Source organism: Sarcophilus harrisii, chromosome 4 (assembly GCF_902635505.1).
Source record: "Sarcophilus harrisii chromosome 4, mSarHar1.11, whole genome shotgun sequence".
NCBI lineage: Eukaryota > Metazoa > Chordata > Mammalia > Dasyuromorphia > Dasyuridae > Sarcophilus > Sarcophilus harrisii.
Window position 1 is genome coordinate 280,775,277 of NC_045429.1, and position 24,549 is coordinate 280,799,825.

Genomic DNA, 24,549 nt, shown 5'->3' on the forward strand with positions numbered 1-24,549 from the left:
TATGTAATCATGCTAGCTCTTACTTATTATCCAGGAGTGTAAAAGGTATGACTCTGGCAGACAGGTTTTATAACCCACCAGAAGAGCAGTGTCCAGTGTGAGCAGCTCCACTATCTTTAGATAATTACCAGATGATGTGGAAAGATCCAGAAAGTGGTGAATGGAAGGGACCAGGTAGGTTAACTGCTTGGGGGAGAAGGTTTGCTTGCATCTCTACAGATGGAGAAGGAAGGGTGCCAATGAGTCATATTCATCTTGTCCATTGGAGAGAAACAAAAAAAGAAGACCCTCAAAACAAAGAAGACCCAAGGAACATTGGATTGTTCCATCTCTGACAACATGTGCCACTGAAAAAACATGACAGTGAACATCAAAAATTGTTGATGAGACTGTTGTAGGACTTCAAAATCTGTAGGAATCATTGGATTCCTTGACACATGGAGTAATGGACTGGTTTTGGACTATCTCTAGGACTTATGGACATGTATAATTCCTCATGTTGATTCATGTTGTTTGCTACATCACTACTAGCCTGTGTTATATTACTATGTGCTTGTGTAATACCTCCTATGCTGATGGATTTAACCTGTTTCAAGTAAGACCCTTCAGCCCAGAAACCCACTACCAATATCTGGTTTGGTGTTCTCACTTCCCTGATAAGTCAGAGAGGGTGTGATCACCTCTTTTCTGGTGTTTTTACCTCCCTTCCTGTTAGCATGACCATCTGTGTTCTCAGATAAAAGCAAGAGATGTAAAAGGCTGGAACTCTGGAGAAGTATACTTGAAACAAGGTGTTAACTCAGTGGAACTGATGAGTTAATGGTTCTCTAGTTCACATATATACTTAGTACTTTAAGTACTTTAACTTTGGTTCTTTAAGTTCACAGATAATCAGTATGCTCTAATGATGTAATTACAATAAGGTATATAAGGGCTAAGAAGGACTGGAAGATAGACATTCTATCTTTGACCAGCCTAGTGGTGGCTGTCCTGTCTCCTGCACTCCTGCATTAAGATCAAGGCTGGTCCCGAGGTCCTCCAGAAAGCTAGCCCAAACATTACAAAACTCAAGCAAACAAACAACAACAAAAAGGTAAAAATACTATGCTTTGATACACATTCAATTTTTATAGTTCTCTTTAGATGCAGATGGCTTTTTCAATCACAAGCCCGTTGGAATTTCCTTGGAATTCAACATCATTGTTCAATAGTTACATCACATCATCACAGCTGATCATCACATAATCTTATTGTTGCTGTGTACAATGTTCTCTTGGTTTTGCTCACTTCACTTAGCATCAGTTGTAAGTTTTTCCAGATTTTTCTGAAATTAGCCTGCAACAATATACCAAAATTTGAGGGACGCAGCCAAAGTGAAAATAAGGGGAAATTTTATATCTCTAGATGCTTATGTGTATAAAATAAAGAGAAGATCAATGAATTGAGCTTGCAACTAAAAAAGCTAGAAAAAGAGCAAATTATCATTTCTTATAGAACAATAATATTTCATTACATTCATATTCTATAGCTTATTCAGCCACTCCCCAATTGTTGGGCATCCACTCAATTTCTAGTTCCTTGTCACTATAAAAAGGGCTGCTACAAATATTTTAGCACATGTTGGTCCTTTTTTCCTTTTTAGGATCTCTTTGAGATAAAGACCTAGTAGAGAAACTGCTAGATCAAAGGGTATGCACAGTTTTATAGCCCTTTGGGCATGGCTCTAAATTGTCTCCAGAATGGTTGGATCATTTCACAACTCAATAAATGATGCATTAGTGCCCCAGTTTTCCCACCTCCTCTCCAACATTTATCATTATTTTTTCCTGTCATCTTAGCCAATCTGAGAGGTATGAAGTGATATCTCAGAGTTGTCTTAATCTACATTTCTCTAATGAATAGTGATTTAGATCATTTTTTCATATGACTAGAAATGGCCTTAATTTCTTCATCTGAAAATTATCTATTCATGTTCTTTGACCATTTATCAATCAGGGAATGGCTTGTATTCTTAATTTAAGTCAATTCTTTATATATTTTAGAGATGAGACTTTTATCAGAAACACTGGATATAAACTTTTCCCCCTCAACTTTCTGCTTCCTTTCTAAACTTGGCTGCATTGCTTTTGTTTGTTCAAAACCTTTTTAAATATAATCAAAATTATCCATTTTGCATTTCAGCATGTTCTCTAGTTTTTCTTTGGCTATAAATTCCTTTCTTCTCCACAGATCTGAGAGATAGACTATGCTTTGTTCTCATTTGCTAGTATCACCCTTTATGTCTAAATCATGAACCCATTTTGACCTTATATTAGTATAAGGTGTTAGATGGTTAATTAATGCCTATTTGCTATCATACTATTTTCCAGTTTCCCCAGCAATTTTTGTCAAATAGTGAGTTCTTATCCCAGAAGCTGGAGTCTTTGTTTTTTTTTCAAATACTAGATTATTATAATCATTGACTATTGTAACTTGTGAACCTAATCTATTACACTGAAGAACTACTCTTATTTCTTAGCCAGTACAAAATGGTTTTGATGACCACTACTTTATAATATAGTTTTTCTCTATTTATCTTGCTACTGAACCCAAATCTTCTGCAAGTGGAACACAATAACAAAAGAGATAAGAAAGAATACTGAGGTACCCCCCAAAAAACCTTTAAAGCCTCTGTTTTGTTGATTAAAGGATATAGAGTTAAAAGAGCCTATAGATTCAGGGAACTCAGGTTCTAATTTTGCCTATGACACTACAAGTCACAACCTTCTTTAGATTCTTCATCTGTAAAATAAGAAGGTTGGACAAGATGGCCTCTGGGGTCCCATCTAGATCTAGATCTATGATATTATCCAAGAACACAACCAATTATTAATAAAGAAGGGACAAGAATCTAGATTTCTCTTTTGCAAGATAATATTCTATACAAATGTTCCTTTATGGTTAGGTAGAAGTATCAAACTCAAATAAAAGCCAGGGCCACCAAATTGCAACTAAGTCAATAGGAAACCATATATGTTACTGAATTTTTGTTTATTTCATTAAAAAAAACTTCCACATTAGCCACATTCAAAAAAAAAAAAGAAAAGAAAAGAAAAGAAAATATGCTTCAGGCTTATATCCCAAAGAGATTTTTTTAAAAAGGGAAAGGGACCTGTATGTGCAAGAATGTTTGTGGCAGCCCTCTTTGTAGTGGCCAGAAACTGGAAACTGAGTGGATGCCCATCAATTGGAGAATGGCTGAATAAATTGTGGTATAGGAATATTATTGTTCTGTAAAAAATGACCAACAAGATGATTTCAGAAAGGCCTGGAGAGACTTACGTGAACTGATGCTGAGTGAAATCAACTATATACTATATGATGATCAATTCTGATAGACATCGCCTGCTTCAACAATGAGATGAACCAAATCAGTTCCAATAGAGCAGTAATGAAGTGAACCAGCTACACCCAGGGAGAACTTTTTTTTTTTTTTTTTTTTTGTGAGGTCCATTTGATATTTTAATTACCAAAAGTCTAAGACAGACCTTCTTTATAGAGAATTTCACTTTCTTTTTTTTTTTTTCTTTAATAGCCTTTTATTTACAGGATATATACATGGGCAACTTTACAGCATTAACAATTGCCAAACCTCTTGTTCCAATTTTTCACCTCTTACCCCCCCACCCCCTCCCCTAGATGGCAGGATGACCAGTAGATGTTAAATATATTAAAATATAAATTAGATACACAATAAGTATACATGACCAAAACGTTATTTTGCTGTACAAAAAGAATCAGACTCTGAAATATTGTACAATTAGCTTGTGAAGGAAATCAAAAATGCAGGTGTGCATAAATATAGGGATTGGGAATTCAATGTAATGGTTTTTAGTCATCTCCCAGAGTTCTTTTTCTGGGTATAGCTAGTTCAGTTCATTACTGCTCCATTAGAAATGATTTGGTTGATCTCGTTGCTGAGGATGGCCTGGTCCATCAGAACTGGTCATCATATAGTATTGTTGTTGAAGTATATAATGATCTCCTGGTCCTGCTCATTTCACTCAGCATCAGTTCGTGTAAGTCTCTCCAGGCCTTTCTGAAATCATCCTGTTGGTCATTTCTTACAGAACAGTAATATTCCATAATTTTCATATACCACAATTTATTCAGCCATTCTCCAACTGATGGACATCCATTCAGTTTCCAGTTTCTAGCCACTACAAAAAGGGCTGCCACAAACATTCGTGCACATACAGGTCCCTCAGGGAAAGAACTTTGGGAGATGACTATGAACCACTACATGGAATTCCCAATCCTTCTATTTTTGTCTGCCTGCATTTTTTATTTCCTTCACAGGCTAATTGTACACTATTTCAAAGTCTGACTCTTTTTATACAGCAAAATAACTGTTTGGACATGTATACATATATTGTATTTAACTTATACTTTAACATATTTAACATGTATTGGTCAAACTCCCATCTGGGGGAAGGGGTGAGGGGAAGGAGGTAAAAAGTTGGAACAAAAGGATTTGCAACTGTCAATTCTGAAAAATTACCTATGCATATATTTGTAAATAAAAAGCTATAAAAAAGGGAAAAAAAAGAAAATATGCTTCAGTCTGCATTCTGGATCCATTAATTTTCTGTCTAGAGGTGAATAGTATATTTCATTGCAAGTCCTTTGGAATTATGTTTGAACATTGTATTAATCAGAGTTGCTAACAATTATATATTTTCAAAGGTTATTATCTTTATAATATTGCTATTATTGTACAATTGTTCTTCTGCTCAATTCACTTTGAATCAATTAAGTCTTTCCAGGTCTTTCTGAAACCATTCTCTTCATCATTTCTTACATCACAATAGTATTCCATCACATTTATATATCATAACTTGTTTAGCCATTCCCTAATTGATAAGCATCCTTTTGATTTCCATTTCTTTGCCTCAACAAAAGAGAGCTGGTGTATTCTTCTTTTTTTGATCCCTTTGGGAGACAGACCAAATAGACTTAGTAATAAAGGGTCAAAGTATGCACGGTTTGATTGTTTTTTGAGCATGGTTCTCAATTGCTTTCCAAAATGGTTAGATCAGTTCACAGCTCCACCTCTACCCACAGTGCATTAGAGTACTTATTTTCCCAACAGCCCCTTCAACAGCCCCTTTTATTTTTTCCTCAACTAAAACTGATGTGTATGAGGTAGCATTTCAGAATTATCTTATTATTTCTCTAATTATTAATGATTTGGAGCATTTTTCACATCTATTGATAGCTTGGATTTCTTCCTTTGAAAACCACCTGTTTGTGTCCTTTGACTATTTGTCATTGAGGCCTGGATCTATTCTTATAAATTTGATCCAGTTCCTTGTATATCTTAGAAAGGAAACTTTTATCAGAGAAATTTACTGCAAATATTCCCCCTTCCAATCTCCTGCTTATCTTCCAAATTTAATTACATTTTGCTTGTTCAAAAACTTTTTAATTTTGTGTAATCAAAATGGTCATTTTATTACCTTTTATGAACTTTTCTATCTCTTGTTTGTAATGAACTCTTCTCCTACGTATAAATCTGATAAGCAATTTATCCCATACTCCTCTAATTTGCTTATAATATCACCTTTATGTCTGAATCATGTAGTCATTTTGAGCTCATCCTTGCACATAGTAAGAAATGTTGGTCTATACCTAGTTTCTGTCAGACTACTTTCCAATTTTTTGAACAGTTTTTGTCAAATAATGAATTCTTACTTCAATAGATGTTATCTTTAGGTTTATCAAACACTAGGTTACTGAGCTCATTTACTTCTGTATTTTGTATAATTGAGGCAATTAGGTGGTGTAGTGTTCTATCCACTAGAACTAGAACACTGGGCCTAGAGTCAGGAAGAACTGAGTTTAAATCTGGCCTTTGATATTTACCAGCTTGGTGACCCTGACCAAATCACTTAGCCCTATTTGCTTCAGTTTCCTCATCTGTCAAATGATATGGAAAAGGAAATGGTAAACCACTCTAGGATGTTCACTAAGAATACCCCAAAAGGAATCATGAAAGTTGGAAACTATTGAAACAACTGAAAGGCTTCTAGTTTATTCTCATTACAGATAATTTTAGATTCTTGATTTTAGATAAATAGTTTGTATTATTTTAAAGAAAGCTCCACTATTTCTATACTTTCTAGTGTTAATTTGTTTTTAAAACAGGAGTAAGTCAATTGAGTCAAAAAACAGTATTTTGTCAAAACTTTTTTCTGTATCTACTGAAACAATGATTTTTTTTATTAATATAGTTAATCATTTTAACAGTTTTCTTAAATATTGAATCAGCCCTGAATTCCAGGTATAAATCATCTTTGTGATATATTGCTGCAGTTTCCTTGCTAATATTTATTAAAAATTTTTTCATTAATATTCATTAATAAAATTGGTCTATAGGGGCAGCTAGGTGGTGTAGTAGATAGAGCACCAGCCCTGAAGTCAGGAGGACCTGAGTTAAAATCTAATCTCAGACACTTAACACTTCCTAGCTGTGTGACCCTGGGCAAGTCATTTAACCCCAATTGCCTCAGGGAAAAAAGAATCAGTCTATAATTTTCTTTCTCTGTTTTTATTCTCCTTGATTTAGGTATCAATACTATATTTGTATTATAGAAATCATTTGGTAGAACATCTTCCTTATCTATTTTTTCAAACAGTTCATGTGTTGTTAAATAAGTTATTCTTTAAATATTTTGTAGAATTTGCTTGTAAATCCTGGTCTGGTGTTTTGTTTTTTAGTTCATTTATGGCTTATCTATTTTCTTTTTAAAAATAGGGTTATTTCTTAGATTGGCTAAGATTGGAAAAGATAATAATAAATAAAATTGGAACACTAATGCATTGTTGGTAGAATTGTGAGATAATCCAACCATTCTAAAGAGCAATTAGAAACTATGCCTAAAGGGCTATACCCTTTGATCAAGCAGTCTCACTACAGAATCTGTATCCCAAAGAGATCATAGAAGAGAGAAAAGGACCCACATGTATATAAATGTTTGTAGAAGACCTTTTTGTAGTGACAAAGAACTGAAAATTGAGTGGATACCCATCTGTTGGGGAATGGCTGAATAAATTATGATATATGAATATAATGGAATATTATCAGAAAAACCTGGAAAGACTTACATAGACTAATGCTGATTAATGCTGATTTCAGTCAGCAATAGTCTGAAGTGAAGAGAACCCATAGAACATTATAATTGTAACAACAAGATTATGTGATGATCAATTGTGATATATTTAGTTCTTTTCAACAGTGTAGTGACTCAGGGAAATTCCAGTAGACTTGGGATGGGAAAATGCCATCTGCATCCAGAGAGAGAACTATGAAGATTGAATGAGAATTGAAGTATAGTATTTTCACCTTTTTTTGTTACAGTATGATGAATATGGAAATCTGTTTAAAAGAATTACACAGGAGTAGCTAGATGGTGCAGTGCATAGAACACTGGTCTTGAAGTCAGGAGGACCTGAGTTCAAATCCTGATTCAGGCACTTAACACATACTAGCTGTGTGATGCTGGGCAAGTCATTTAACCCCAATTGCCTTACCAAAAAAAAATTAGGTAAGAAGTACACATATTTAACCTATAACAGATTTCTTGCTGTCTTCAGGAGGAGGGAAGTGAGAAAAACTTGGAACTAAAGTCTTACAAAAATGAATGCTGAAAACTCTTTTCATGTATTTGGAAAAGAAAGATTCTATTGAAAAGAAAAAGAAACAAGATAGGTTTGTCTAGTTTTCTATTTTCTCGTTTTTCAATTTGGGTAGTTTTTAATCATTTCATTTAGATTGTCAGTTTCACTGGTATTTAGTTGGGCAAAATAGCTCCTATGCTTGTTTTTGCTTCTTCGATTGTGAATTTCACTTGTTTTCTTATTTTTTTTTTTTAAATTAGTGCATGGTCCATCTGCTTTATTTATTTATCATAATGCAGCTCCTAGTTCTATTAGTTCAATGGTTTTTTATTTTTCTCTTTCGTGATTAATTGGTTTCTAATTTTTTGGTCTTCTAGAGGTATTTTTGGGGGGATGAGTTGTTTTAGTTTTTAGTATAATGAGCAGTTTTAATTTTCTCCTTTCTTTTTTGAAAGTGTTTATAAATATAAATTTTTTCTTAGTGTTGCTTTAGCTTCAATCCACAAAGGTTGGTATAGTTTCACAGTTGTCATTTTTCATCAATTTTAAATGAAATTACTGAATGCTTCTATATTTTTTCTTTAACTTGCTCACTCGTTAGGATTAAGTTGTGAAGTCCATAATTAATTTTTAATTTTTACTTTAAAGGCCCTTTCTGTTTAGAAGGTGTTTTTGTATACAAAATGTTAGGTTCTGTTTTGGCAGATATGTCTGCTATCTTCAGTTTTATGTGTGAGTTTATTTCATTAAAACTCATAGTTAAGATTTTTCTTCTCTTTTTCTCTGCCCCCACTTTGAGAACCTGTTTTATTCTGAATAATGTCTGTCTCAATCTACCTTCCTTCTTCCTTAGCATTTCCCTTAATTCCTTTATTTTTTAGTTGGGTAAGAAGTATTTCTGTAACTAATTCTGTGTCTAAGTGTATTCTTTCCTTCTTTAACCAGTTCAGATGAGACTGAGGTTCAAATGTTGTCTGCTCTCCCCCACTCTTCATTTCTTTTATATAAATTCTTCTTTGTCCACTTTACTTATGTGAGATAATTTTCTTCCTTTCCCTTCCTCCATCTCCTGGTATGTTCTTCTTTCTCATTCTTTATATTCTTCTTTGAGACCATGAAGACCTATCAAAATCCACTACTAAAGACTTCCTCTGCAACCTCTCATGATGATAGAATTCTGAGGGGTTACATTTATTATCTTCCCATATAAGAATGTAAATAGTTTAACTTTGTTTAATTCCTTATACTTACTTATTTGTGTTTATCTTTTGATATTTCTCTTCCCTAGGGAAGAGAAATCTGAATCTGAAAATATATCAGATTTTCTACTCAGCTCTGACCTTTTCATCAGGAATGCTTGGAAGTTCACTATTTATTCATTGTCTATTTTTTCCCCTATAAGATTATATTTTGTTTTACTGGTTAATTTGTTTTTAGTGATAAGATTAGATTCTTTGTTTTCTGGAATCCTGTACTCCAAGTTCTCTGCTCTTTTAAAGTAGTGACTTCTAACTGTGCTTCCTCCATACTTGAATGTTATCTTTCTGGCTGCTTATAAAATTTTTTCCCTTAAACATGGAGTTCTGAATTTTGGCTATAATAATCCTAGAAGCTTTCTTTTTTTTTTTTCTCTCCCTTAGGAAACAACTAGAAGATTCTTTCAATTTCTATGTAGTTCTAAGACATCAGGACAGTGTTCTTTTACAATTTCTTAAATTTTATGATATTTAGGTCCTTTCAATATATTGTACAATGATTTTATTTCTTTATTTATTTTGCTGAGGCAATTGGGGCTAAGTGACTTGCCCAGGGTCACACAGCTAGGAAGAGTTAATTGTCTGAGGCCAGATTTTAACTCAGGTCCTCCTGACTTCAGGGCTGGTGCTCTATCTACTGCGCCACTTAGCTGCCCCTAGTACAATGATTTTAAAATAATTTATCCTTGATCTGTTTTCCAACTTATTTGTTGTTTCTATATTTCACATTTTATTCTATCTTTTCATTCTTTAATCTTTTATTATTTCTTGATATTACATGGAATCATTAGCTTCTATTTAGCAAATTCTTCAAGGAGTTATTTTCTTCAGTAATGTTTTCTATCTTTTTTCCTAACCTTTTCATATATTTCTTCCCTAACTCACTTCTCTTTTTTTTCCTACTATTCTCATTTGGTTTTTAAAATCTATTTTTAGCTTAAAACATACACACATACATAAAATTATTTCTTAATGCTTTAGGGAATTCTTGTTGGACTCATTTTTCTTTGAGCTTGTAGATATTCTTAAGTCATTCTCTTTTATGTTTATGTCTTGAGTCTCCCTGTTGCTCCTTTTTTGGTGGCATTTTTAAAAATTGTTCAATCTTCTAGTCTATTTCTTGACTTTGGACTTTGTTAGTGTTAGGCTTTTTGCACTTCTGGGAATGATGTCTGGCCTGAGCTTCTATTCTCTTATGTCCTTCTGCTTCTTTCACAGCTCAGTCTAGGGACCTTCAAGCTTTCAGAGTTCCAAAAGTGGTATAATTTAGTGTGAGGTTTGTTTTTGCTGGTCTGAGTTTTCTTAACATGTAATAGCAAATGCTCTCTAAATGGATAGTTATGTAAAAAGCATTAGCAGTGTTCCGTTGGGAAAAGAAAAAGTAAAATAATAGCCTAGCACTTAACTTATATATTCAAGTGAAGTGTTTTGAAGAATGTAAAAGGTGCTGGACAGTGATTGCCTCTGATGTATCCCTTGGACCTGTAATAAATCTTCATGTCTCATTCTAGTACCATGTTTATAAAGGACAATCATCAATGAATCTTCACTAGAAGATGTGTTCTTCACTAGAATGAATTTTCCACAGAGTGAGATTTGAAGCTGAATTTTCTTATTTATAAGAAGATTTTTGGCTTTAATCTGATCTCAAAGGTTTAGAGGATGTAGGCCAAGATATATGTGGCTAAACTCATATATATAGTATTTCTGAACTCACCAGTGAAATTTTCAGTTGTTCAGGCTTGTCATAAATTCAGTACTCTCAGTGGCCTTAGACATAGGTAGTTATTATGTGGATGGAAGGCTTGTACTGGCCAGTTTTTCATAATTAGCCCACAAATGATACATATTCAATAACTTTTAGAGATGGCTGTCATAGCTTGTCATATCAAGAAGGGAAGCTTATCATGCAAGTACTATTAATTCTGGGAATGACCTTGGGAGAAGTTATGTTTCTCTAAGGGCAGGGGAAAGAGGAAGAATGTAAAGCCAACATAATAATGCTTCTGGCAAAAGTTACAAAGGGGAGGAAAAAACCTGTCAAACTTATTAGGCAAGCTAATGGATTTCCAAAGAGTTATGATCTACTTCAAAGAAATTTAATTTTAACATAAGCAGAAAAAAAATTATAGTATATTACATTTAATGCCAGTGTTTCTTCTCCCTAGGGAAGGATTTTTCCAAAAGCTCTTTGGAGTAATAGTTTCAATTTATAAGAGGTAATGTCTGGATCCAATCCCACACAAGGACTTGATACATTTTTTTGTCTTAGTTTTATAGGTAAAATTCTGGAAAGCAATTTGATAGCCAAAGAGCTATCAAACTGTGCATACCCTTTGATCCAGCAGTCTCTGTATTGGGTCTGTATCCCAAAGAGATCACAAAAAAAAGAAAAAAGGACCTACATGTGCAAAAATGTTTGTAGCACCTTTTCTGAAGTAGCAAGAAACTGGAAACTGAGTGGATGCCCATCAATTGGAGAATGGCTGAATAAGTTATGGTATATAAATGTTATGGAATATTATTGTTTTATAAGAAACGGTCAGCAGGATAGTTTTAGAGAAGCCTGATGAGACTTACATGAACTGATGCTAAGTGAAGTAAGTAGAACCAAGAGAACATTGTACACAGCAATAACAAGATTATATGATGATTAATATCAGATATATGATTTCTGATAGATATGGCTCTTTTCAACAGCAAGGTGATTCGAATTAGTTCCAATGGTTGTATGATGAAGAAAGCCATCTACACCCAAAGAGAGGACTGTGGGGACTGAGTGTGGATCACAACATAATATTTTCACTTTTTTTGTTGTTGTTTGCTTGCATTTTGTTTCTTTTCTCATTTTTTCCTTTTTTAGTCTGATTTTACTTGTGCAGCATGGAAATATGTATAGAAGAATTCATATTTTGCATATGTGGGACTGCTTGCCATCTAGGAGAGAAACTGGGGGAAGGGAAGGAAGAAAAAATTGGAACATGGGGTGAATGTTGAAAATTATCTATGCATATTTTGAAAATAAAAAGCTTTAATATTTAAAAAAATCTTTCATAGGTGGAAATTAATACATCAATCATATTTGAAATAAGAGAGTTGGGTCAGAACATAAACTGCCCAATAAAAAAACTACCCAGAATGTCATTCTAGGCCTCTGCTATTTCATTTCTAAGATGGAGATAATAGTCATTGTGGTGAAAACAGAGGTCAAAAGATGTTGCTCACCAGCCATCAACAGCCCAGGTGTTCCTCAGAAGAAAAAAAATTTAAGTGTCAACTTGGTTCACAGCCAGTGAAAAGAAAAAGAACTTGACATTGTGGCTTATCATAACAAGTGGGTAAGAGATTAATGTTTGTTAGACATTTCCTGTTCTAGAAAAAATGTATTTATTCACTACTGAGAAATAAAAAGATAATAATGTATATCAGAATTGTAGATAAGGAAACATTTACTAGCCCACCTATATTTCTTACTAGTCCAGAGAACACAAATTAAAGTAATTCTTTATCATTCTCCAGTCACAACTATTATTTGCCCCAGGCAAATGGTGGGAATTATTTTTAAAAGTTTTGTTAATGCCTTTTTAAAAATACCTTTTATTTCCCTGATGTATGCTGCCCTCTCCTATTTAACCTTTCCTTTTAGTGAAAAAAAAGTTGAATAAAACTGACCTAGTCTAATAGCACAGGTAACATTCTGTGCTCTTTCTGTACTCTCCTCAATCAAGGGAAGGGAAGTATATTTCATTTTATTTATTGTCTTTTCATGTAACTGGTTATTTGCAAATCTGAATGAAGTACACATGTAATACTTTGTTCTTAGAAATAATAAAACCGATTGAAGGGGGGAAATTATTTGTATGGCTTAACAACATATATATCTATATATCAGTCAATAGAAAAAAAAATGTCACAGGCAGTTTCTGAACTGTCTTGTAAATAATACAATGCCATTCTCAATACTCAGTTGAATGATAAAAATCCAGCAGGCTTTAATAATCTTGAGTGACTCCATTATCTCTAGATCCTTGAGACTTTCAAAAGCCTGAGAATAGTTGCTAATAACTGTAAGGCACTTGTGGATTTAATACCTGGCAGAATATTCTACAGGGATCAGAGAATCAGAGACTCATAGATTTAGTTTTTATTTCTTGGAGACATAAGGTGAGGCTAGGGAATCTTTTCACCGCAGGCTTCTTCAGCATACTCAGGGACAAGCAATCAAAGAAACCATGCAGTAGGAATGTGTGGGTCCCTCTAACTCCACACCAAGTATGATGAGAAGAAGAAGAACAGTTTCCAACCCTATGGTGTACATAATTAAGAAACAGAAGCAAAAGCAGCAGGCAGGCCTTTCTGTTGTGTATTAACAAAGATCCCAGAATTTTTGAATTTGAGAGGGACTTGAGAAAACTTTTTAATTTTAGCAGTGAATTACTTAAAACCTGTGGCAATTATGTGGTATAGTGGTTAGAATTCTGGGCTTAGAGTTGAAAAGACCTAAGTTTAAATCATTTCAGACAACAGCCAGGTGATCTTGGATAAATCTCAGTCTCAGTTTCGTCATCTATAACATGAAGCATAAGATCTGATGACCCCTATCATCCTTTTTATCTCCAAATCTATGAATGACCCAGAGATTCCAAATGATTTCTCTAAGGTCTTATTGGCTAGATAGTAGCAGGATCAGAATCTTAGTCTTCTGGCTCCTATCCTATTGTTTTGAATAGACTATTTATAAATAGTAGTTTCTGGATGTGGCAGGTAAGAAGTGATGGGTACTAACAGTGAGAGGCTTTGCAAACAGTAGCTGTAGAGACAGATCAGCCTTTCAATATTTATAAAGGATTGCTCATCATACACTGGTTTTCTTCAGCCAAAATCACGTCACTCTTGAATTATGGACAACATGGAGCAGCACAAATACAATGTTCAGATGCTGCTGTGGGTGGTGCAGTAGTCAGGGTTATTGACTGCATATACTGCCATTGGGTTTACCCTACTCGCCCCCCCCCCCCAATCTGCCTTAGCAGAACTTCAATTTGTGCCTGGAAGGTCTATTTTATTGCCTGCCTTAATGACACAGCCCTCCCACCCACAAATCACAGCCATTCAGTTTCAATTTGTAGCTACTAGGAAAACTGTATTTTTACTCATTGCTAGCTGCCCATTTACCAAGCTGCAATATGGTTGAAAATGTATTTCCTGAGACTTACCAACTTCTCCTCTAAACTCTTAGGGTCCTCCCATTCTGCAAGTTCTTAGAGTTGGAAAAGACTTTAGGATCAAGGACTCCAACACCTTCTCAACTGGTAATCATGCTTAACCTCAATTTGAACACCTTCAGGGGGCAGGGAACCAACTCCAGATGAGACTAAGGTCTGGCAATATATTTCCGAAGACTGTCCCAATGAGTACAAAACTGAACCCCTCTTCCTTTCTAAATTTTTTTTTTATGTTATCCTTCATTTTCCTCCTCCAAATAGAGTGTAAATATTTGTTCTGGTTTGTCTTTATATTTTCAGTACCTAGGCACATATTAATAGTGTTTGTGGAATTATATGAAATTCCTAATTTTCCCAGTTCCTATCAAGAGTACCATATTTGATTTAACATCTACTGGTCATCCTGCCATCTGGGAGAGGGGGTGGGGGGTAAGAGGTAAAAAATTGAAACAAGAGGTTTGGCAATTGTTAATGCTATAAAGTTACCCATACATATAACCTGTAAATAAAAGGCTATTAAATAATAATAAAAAATAATCTTAGGGATGCCTTAGGGGCATTAAATATTTTAAAAAAAGAGTACTATATTTGTTTGTTTGTTTTTCCAAGTCACCGAGGTTGGAAGATCAGTGTCATTCTTGCTTCTTCCCTTTCTTTCATTTTTCTCATTCAAGCAGTTGCCAAGTCCTGTTTAGTATTTCTACAGAATATGTATTGTGTCTTTAACAATCTATGCCCTCTTTTCTTTTGAAATCTTTCATTCTTCCTTTTTCAGAGTCCTGGTTTTTCCTATCTCTAGGTTTTCTTCACTGTAGTTCATACTGCACACTATTCACAAGAGCTGGAAGGACTTTCCTTATTCATTAGAACTGAAATGTCATATAGCCAATGTGCCCATTTTATAATTAAGGTAGTGAGGATCCGGAGAGTTTAAATGATATCTCTAAGATTACACAGGTAGCAAGTAGCAGAGCCAGAATTTAAACTCAAGTCTTCTTGACTACACTACAGTAGGTATAATGAGAATAATATATTTGGACTCAGGTTCAAATCTCACTTTTGCCACTCCCTAATTTGTGTAACCCTGGATGTGCCACTTAACTTCTGAGGTCTACAGGTTCTGATCTGTAAAATATACTAACTGCACTAGATAGCTTTTAAGATCCCTTCCATTAAAAGGGCTTGAACTTCTAGATTCAAGATCATATAATCAATGATACGTGCCCTTCCTCATCTTCCTTAAAGCAGCAATTTTGAGATTATCTCATATGATCTTTTTTTTTCCCCAGTGATAGGAATGTTCTTTTTCTTTTTTTCATAATTATGACTTTTTACTGACAGAACCCATGCTGGGTAATTTTTTACATTATCCCTTGCACTCACTTCTGTTCCGACTTTTCCCCTCCCTTCCTCCACCCCCCTCCCAGATGGCAAGCAGTCCTATACATGTTAAATATGGCACAGTATATCCTAGATACAATATATGTGTGCAGAACTGAGCAGTTCTCTTGTTGCACAGGAAGAATTGGATTCAGAAGGTAAAAATAACCCGGAAAGAAAAACAAAAATGCAAACAGTACATTCATTTCCCAGTGTTCTTTCTTTGGGTGTAGCTGCTTCTGTCCATCATGGATCAATTAAAACTGAGTTAGATCTCTTTGTGGAAGAAATCCACTTCCATCAGAATGCATCCTCATACAGTATCATTGCTGAAGTGTATAATGATCTCCTGGTTCTGCTCATTTCACTCAGCATCAGCTCATGTAAGTCTCTCCAAGACTCTTTGTATTCATCCTGCTGGTCATTTCTTACAGAACAATAATATTCCATAACGTTCATATACCACAATTTACCCAACCATTCTCCAATTGATGGGCATCCATTCATTTTCCAGTTTCTAGCTACTACAAACAGGGCTGCCACAAACATTTTGGCACATACAAGCCCCTTTCCCTTCTTTAGTATCTCTTTGGGGTGTAAACCCAGTAGTAGCACTGCTGGATCAAAGGGTATACACAGTTTGATAACTTTTTGGGCATAGTTCCAAATTGTTCTCCAGAATAGCTGGATGTATTCACAGTTCCACCAACAGTGTATTAGTGTCCCTGTTTTCCACATCCCCTCCAACACTCATCATTATTTTTTCCTGTCATCTTAGCCAATCTGACAGGTGTGTAGTAGTATCTCAGAGTTATCTTAATTTGCATTTCTCTGATTAATAATGACTTGGAGCATCTTTTCATATGGCTAGAAATAGTTTCAATTTCTTCATCTGAGAATTGTCTGTTCATATCCTTTGACCATTTATCAATTGGAGAATGGCTTGATTTCTTATAAATTAGAGTCAGTTCTCTATATATTTTAGAAATGAGGCCTTTATCAGAACCTTTAACTGTAAAATGTTTTCCCAGTTTATTGCTTCCCTTCTAATCTTGTCTGCATTAGTTTTGTTTGTACAAAAACTTTTCAATTTGATATAATCAAAATTTTTTATTTTATAATCAATAATGATTTCTAGTTCTTCTTTGGTCATAAATTCCTTCCTCTTCCACAGGTCTGAGAAGTAAACTATCCTATGCTCTTCCAATTTATTTATAATCTCATTCTTTATGCCTAGGTCATGAACCCATTTTGACCTTATCTTGGTGTATGCTGTTAAGTGTAGGTCAATGCCTAGTTTCTGCCATACTAATTTCCAATTTTCCCAGCAATTTTTGTCAAATAGTGTATCTCATATGATCTTAAAAATGGATGGGATCTATAGAAAACTGAGTATAGACACCTGCCCAACACAAATATTTATGGTCATGCAGACTTTATTTTGTATTATATTTATGTATATACATATCTAAGACCTGAACGCAAGTCAACTCCTTGACACTGTATTACCAAGTTCTTATGACTTCTATGACTCTGGGCTGGTCACCAAACCTCAGTGACTTTGTTTCCTCATCTATAAAATATGGACAATGATGCTCATACTACACTATCCTACTTGCCAGGACTTTTGTAACAAAAGGACTCTATTACTTCAGAAGTTCTCCATTATCTAGTGAATTAAGTCTGACCTCCAGTACTTGGCCTTTAAAACTACCTACAACCTTTCTTTCTAGCCTTTTCAATACTCCTTTTTCTGTCCCCTACTTAAGAGCCAAAATGGCTATAACATCAGTCTTATCAATAAGATAATCCATTCAACAAGCATTTATTAAGTGCCTGACATTATAGTCTAGGGACTGTGCTAGTTGCTAGGAAAACAAAGACATTCCTTGCTCCCAAGAAAATTATTTCTCAGGTTTCTCATCTGAAAACTGGGGGGTTAGAGTAGATGCTCTATAAGGATCTCTCTATCTCTAAATGGAATCTGTGATCAATTTATGTATATCTATATATCAAACATGTACAGACTAAATAGGAGAACACCAGCAACCAAGGCAATAGACCTCTTGTAGGAAGAGACATTTAAGGGGAGTTGGGAAATAAGGAGAGAGTCCATCAGGCATAGGAATCAAGCAAGGCAAAGGCATGTAGAATGACAGTCATTTTGACTGTACTGTGAGTATGTGAAGAGAAGTAATGTGTAACAAACTTGGAAAATTAAGCTGGAGCCAGATTGTGAAGATCTTTAAATAAATGTTAACGATGTTTGCATTTTATCTTAGATGGAATAAGGGAACCACTAGAATTTCTTGGTTAGGGAGTTATATGGTCATACTTGTACTTTCAGAATATCAATTTGGCAGCTGTGTGTGGAGGATTGAATGGAAAGAAGGAAGACTTGGAGCAGGAAGAGTAATTAGCAAATTAATGCAGTTCAGGTGAGAAGTGAATAAGGCCTGAACTAGGGTGGTGTCCACATCTGTTCTTTGTTTGTGCTATTTTTTATGCCTAGAACATCTTCCTTATCTTGGGCAGGATCCTTTTAAAACCTTCAAGGTCAGCTCAAATATGATCTTCCTCCATAAATCCTTACCAAAGTATCCTTAGATGGAATAAAGGATAGAATGCTGGCCTGGAATCAGGAAGACTCATGTTTCTGAATTTAAATCTGGCCTCAGATATTAAAATAGTTTTGTGATCATGGGCAAGTCACTTAACTCTGCTTGCCTCACTTTTCTTATTTGTAAAATGACTTGGAGAAAGAAATGGCAATCAATCTACTATCTTTGCTAAGAAAACTCCAAATGGAACCAGAAGAGTTGAACACAACTGAACAACAATAAATGTCCCTAGTCAGAAATAATAATTAATAAACATTTATTAAGCACTTACTATGTGCTAGATATTGAGTACTGAGGCTACTAAAAAGGGTAAAAGACAGTCCCTGCCCCTAAAAACTGCACAATTTAATATGATCCTTTCATCTTTCTCTTATTTCTCTTCTTGATGCATATCTCTTTTAATAACTGATAGCAATTCACTTTCTATTATATTTACTGGCATAAATGTTATTATAACACTTGCTGAATTATGAACTCTTTCATTCGGCTGAGAATATAATCATAGAACCTATAGAGAACTAAGGGAATCAAGAGATTTAGGTTTAATCTAAGGACTGCTAGAATATCTTATTATGCGTTTAAATACGGTGCTGCTGCTGCTGCATAGAGTCAATTGTCAAATGGTTGTAGGTTGAACTTTTTTCATACTTTCAGCATGTGTCACCTCTTTAAAGATAGCTCCCCAAGTTTACAACCTATTTTGTAAAACAGGACTTCCTTTTAGTGGCTAACCCTAGCTGTTTCGAGCTTTTAATTTTTAGATGTGGACATCTGAAGAACTTCATGTGATTTTATGGACTTTGATCTAGTGCTCTCTTGGCTCTTATCTTCCTGCTCTGAAGAATCCTAATTCTTTCCTAATTCTCCTGTGAAAGTCTTTGTGGCGGTTACTGAGTGGCAAAGTGTGAAGTTCCTGGAGAGCAAAGATCTTCCTGGTTTCTTACTTCTTGTATCCCTTCCAAGCTTGTAGTTAGTACTCTCCTTTGCATGTGACAGCTGCTCGATAAATACCTGTTGTTTGATTGACAGCCTGGTAGGAAAAAGCACTCATCTTTCCTATGGTCACAAGATCTGGCTGCTTCCAATCTAGCTGCTATTCACTGTTTGATTCTGGGCAAATCACTTAAAAAGATCGATGAGCTTCAATTTTTTTTGAAGAATTTATTTTTCCCCCCAAATAGATTAGGACTAATCCATTATTTACTCACCTCATAGGGCTATTGTGAGGAAAACAGTTCTTCACCGTGGAAATAATGTATACACTTGAGCTCAGAGAGTTTACAAGGAAGGAACAGTCATTAGAAAAGAAGGTACTTCCTTCTGGATTCAAAACCTCCAATTAGCCAAATAGTTACTAAGTATCCCTTGGCCCCTCCAGGAGGCAGAGGATTTCTGGGTGCTGAGCCGGGCAGCTTTGACTCTCCAGGATGGTTATCTAAAGGGTGTCCAGGTAGTCGCTTAGGGACGGAAGCACTCTTTTCACACTTCACCCCTCCACTTTACCCTTCCATCTTCTGGGCCGTTTTCATGGCCAGATGGAGGGGAGAGGCAGGAGTGTCCGGCGCTAGGGAGGAAGGGAAATCCTGCCCTAACAGAGTGAGTGGTTTGTAGCGGTCCTCCCGGAGGGATGGCCGAGGGGGTACGGGGGCGTCGAAGGGCTCCCGCCCTCTAAGCTGGCGGGGGTGGCGATTGGGTCCGGTATAGAGAAGACACGTGGGCTGCTGGGGCTCGGGCAAGTGGAGAGTTCGGGGAGGGAGGGGAGAAAAGGACTAGACAAGAAAGAGTGGAGGCGGCGCCTTATTTGCATAGGCCGCGCGCGGGTGGCCAATCGGAAGAGGCGGGGCGGCGGCCCGCGCGCCTTTCAGGAGAGGACTGATAGGTTAGGGGACCTATTGGAGGCCGGTCCTGCGGCTGTCGGAGGCGGGGCGTCGCTCCGCGCTGCCCTGTGTAAGTGTGTTGGGGGGAGTGGGTGGAGGAGGTGGGAGGGGTGGGGGACTGCGACCGGCTCTTGGGCTCTGCCACTCAACGGCGGCGGCGCACCGGCGCGCGGGCTAGCGCTGGGTACGGGGGCAAGCGGGCTGGCGAGCGAGGAGCTCAGCGGCAGGTAGCGTGGCTGGGGCAGAGATTGTGGGGATGGAACCTGGAGGAGGAGGAGGAGGAGGAGGAGGAGGAAGCAGCGACTGTCTTGGAGGCTTGGGATCGGTATCAGGTCCGGGGACACCCCCCCCCCCCTTCCCCAGGGCAATTCCGCCTCTTCCCGGGCCACCCCTGCTGAGGGAAGCCGCTCGTCCGGTGCAGGGCAGGGGCCGTGAGGTGAAGTGAGCTGGGCGCGCCGCGTGGGTGCGCTTCCTACCTCGTGTGTGTTTGTGTGTGTGTGTGCGCGCGCGCGCGCCCGCGCACTCTCCCCTGCGTCTCGCGCCTCGGTGACCCTAGTGAGCCGGAGGAGGCAGAGACCCATCCCTCCCTGTGCCCTCCCCGACCCCCATCCTCGCATCTCCGTGGCCCTCAGATTTGCTCCCGCTGTTCCTTTCCCAAAGGTGTTTTTTAGGGAGGGAAGGGAAGGGGGGAGAGTTTAACACACTCTGGAGATTTTCTCTCCTTTTCTTCTTACTTCCTATTCCCTGTTTCTTTTTTCCCCACGAGAAGCAGATGACAGGTTGTTCTGGGCTTGATTCTTTCTGCCTTTTTTTTTTTTTTGTTGTTGTTGTTGTCGTTGTTATTGTTGTTGTTGTTTCTTTCATTCGGTTTCTGACAGATCTCGATTCCAAACGTGTCTTTCTTCTCTTCCACCCGTTGCAGGAATTTGCCTATCTGGATGACCAATGTCCAGTGCTGTTGTCTGTTCAGCCAGAGGCTTGGGGAAGGATCTTATCAGATCAGAACTCTTTGTGAGGTAACGAGTGTGAAGTTCGAGTGTAAGAATTTACATTTTCCCGAAGCTGGAAGAGAAAACCGCACTTTCCTATTTATTGCACTTGAGAAACAGAAAGTTGGGAACTGTAGAAGTGAACTGAGAATTGAGAAATATGTCGGTACTAATTACGACTGTAATTTAAGATTTCCTCACTTTCATTGATTTCTGGGACTGTGTCATAGTTCAGAAGTAATTTCCTTGAAGTTAGCCAGAGCTTTGGGTTATTACTTGCTAGTCCTACTTCTGCTCTTTGTCTCTTTTGTCTCCCTAGCCTTCCCAAAGATCTCTTTTGGTTTAGTGTTTCCATAGTATGTGAGGTATATACTGTTAACCTTCTTAATTATTATTTCACCTGTCTTGTAGTGAATACTACCACCATATTATAACTGGAAGAGAAAATCAGTGCTTTTGCACATTAAAATGATGTTGAAAAGTAACTGCACTAATGATCTTTAGTACTCTAGTGGTATATGAAAGAATTTTTCATTCTTTGTGAGAGAAGAAATGTCATGACTGGGCTGATTCTTCCTACTATATTAAAGTAGTGGTTTCCCTGTGACTTTAATCCTCACACAACATACCACTCAAAGATGTTCTTATGTTAGAAAATTTGAGATAGAATTGTACAAATAACCTACTTTTAATTAGGTAATGACAATTTTGTCTTTTAGTCTTTGGGTAAAGAGTAGTATAACACAAATTTTTGGAAAACCATACATAGACAGCATTAAAAGTCTAGGTACTTTTAAGTATAGATCAATATTCTAGTTCTGTCCTTTGGTTTAAGTAGATTTGATCAGGGAACATTTTGGCATAGAGATAAGGAAATATTTAGCTGGGAGGTCTCCTTGAGCCTGTAATATTCTTAGAAGAATGGTAGTGACTAACTTATTTTATTACTTAAAGATTGCCTTAAGGAGGAAATACTATGGGAATTATTTTGTGCTCCTGATAAGTTTCTATATATATTTTGTGACTTTAGCATAATGGAAAGCATTTAGCTTCTAGTTGAATTCTGCTTCATGTTTTTCAGCTGGATTTTGAATTCCTTTTTCAGTTTTAAGTTTTCATAAGGTTTAGCTTTATCTGATTAGCTTTCTTTGCTTCTTTGAGGAAAAACCTACAAGAATTATTATTATTTTGGTTGGCTTAGACTTTTTTTTTTTTTAAACCTTTTGATTTGGATCATTACAAAGAAACCAGTGTAGTTATTTAAAAGTGGTAGGGCACAGAAGGGAATGGAAGTAGAGGACAAAGTATCTAGGAAATGATAGTATATTGATGAGAAATGAGTTACTGTTTCCAATAGTATATCATATGCATGTATGTATAAAAAATTGAGTTTGTGGAAATAGAGATTAAAAAGTCTTTGGCAGGTAATAGAGTAGATTTTATTTAAATTACTTATCAAGTAGACTTGGATATATTCACATTTCTTAAAATATGTTTTTATATTATAAACATAGTATATCTTTATAGCTCAGCTGTAAGTTTCATTCTTAGAAAGGATACTTTAAGAAAGTTTTTAATTTTGATCTTTTTCAGTTTAATTTGTAAGCTGAATGAGGAGTTAATTTTTTTTCCCTGAACTTAAAGTGGCCATTTATAAAGTATTGAGATAATTTAAATAGAATATTTAAAAAATCCTTGTGGACAATCATTACAAATAAATATATTCTTCCAAGTTTCTCTTATTTAAACTGTAAGCATCTATTCTGATTTTTTTGTTTGTTTTTCTTTGTTTGTTTTGCCTAGAAAATCAGTATATCTTTATTTGAATTTTTTAAAAATAAGCATACTATTTCAGTCAGATCAATATTAGAAACTCAAAATAGTGTAGTTATATATACACAAATTTATTTATTGTCCCCTCCCCATTCATTCATAGTCTGGGAACCCAATCAGATTAAACTATTAATATTGTCCTTGATTTGTAAAATTTCTCTGAAAAGTTCATATCACTATATTATCTTAGTATGTTGCATAATTAGAATATAGCCTTTATTTCATGGTGCTTCAAGCTCTCCCTTATTAAAATGATCAATATATAAACTTTTAAAATTCAAGCTTATTTTAATTTTAAAGCCTATTTTTAAAAAATCTAAATTTTAAAATTCAATTTTAATTTTCTTGTTTTTTCCCCACTTTGTTAAGACATGAACAATACTTAATTATATATCAGATTCCAAACTATGCACAAACTGAATTATTGTAACACCACATACTCTATAAACATTTCTAATTTTAAATACATTATTTTCTTAGCTAGTTTTCCTTCTGAACTAATCTCTGCCTTTTTATGAATTGTTATTGATCTGCAACTTTCATTTCATCTATATAAGAACTCTTAAGGAAATTCTGTTTATCAACGCAGATAGCTTTGTATTGGATAATCTTAAGAAAGTTTCCTATGGTACAAAGAAGTTAAAGTCATACAGACAATATATTTCAGAGGTGGTTGAAAACCCAGAGTTTCTTGAATTGATATTGTCTGCTAGATAATTTCTTAAGAGTAGGGACCATACTTTTCTCATTTATCTTTGTATTTTCAGGAACCTCATTGTTAAATTAGAATAATATAATTATAGTTTTAGAGTCCAAAGGGACCATAATGGCCATTTAGTCTAATCCTCTCATTTTACTGGTGGGGAAACTGAGGCCCACCCAGGTTTATTTAATTGCAATATATATATATTGAATGCTTCCTTCAATATAAAAGATGAAGTATTCATTATCAAAGATGAAGTACCTTTATTACTTATTAAAGTCATTATGCATAACAACTTCTTGTTAAATCATTTATCCAGGAAATAATTTAATTCTTTGAGTTTATAATATTTCAGAAATTGTATAAAATTTATAATCTAACTTAGTGATAACTTAATTTTCCATTTATACCTATTACATATGTGGCTTTCTTGTACAGTGATAAGTCTTCAGTATATGTCTAAATCGAATAGTATAATTAGTAGCAGGCCAAAAATTCTTAAGTTTAATATTCAATTTATTTGATTATTCTATATCTTATTTTCATATCCTAAAAAATCAGTCCTGTATTGAACTTTTTTTCTAGATATATTTATAAAAGCATAAAGACAAATAAATTTTTTTATGGATAGAGATTATTAACTTGTAAGTTGTTATGAGTATATGTTTATAAGAACATAAAGTGCTAATCTGTTCTTTTTCTAAGGTGTCATTTACAGATAGAACAATTTTTAACTTTCCAGAAGTGTAAGACCTGCCCTGCCCAAATGATGTAGGCTATATAGTTTATAGCATCATAACTTGTTTTTTTTGTTGCCAAGTCTTAGGGGATATTCTGCTTATTTAAAGAAGATTGAAAAAAAAAATGGATAAAAATCCAGTACCATAGAAGAATTTAAACATTTTTGTAGTTGATTATTAAAATAATTTTACTCAAATTGAATTGTAACATATTTCATATACATTAGGCTTTTAATTTTCAGGGTTTTTTAAAAGTGTAAACTTTA

At 35.5% G+C, this 24,549-nt stretch overlaps 1 protein-coding gene across 4 annotated transcripts in view; it reads left to right on the forward strand.

Moving 5' to 3' along the window:
- Positions 1 to 20,146: 20,146 nt before the first annotated feature.
- Positions 20,147 to 24,549, forward strand: part of FKBP5 (FKBP prolyl isomerase 5) — a 150,079-nt gene continuing 145,676 nt past the window's right edge. For 2 of the 4 annotated variants that reach the window (XM_031964995.1, XM_031964996.1), the window contains exons 1-2: positions 20,147 to 20,245; positions 20,941 to 21,034. The gene's annotated coding sequence lies outside the window, so the exon portion shown is untranslated. Of the gene's footprint in view, positions 20,246 to 20,517; positions 20,679 to 20,940; positions 21,035 to 24,549 lie in introns of those variants that run through there. The other 2 variants (XM_031964999.1, XM_031964998.1) reach the window with 2 other exon arrangements.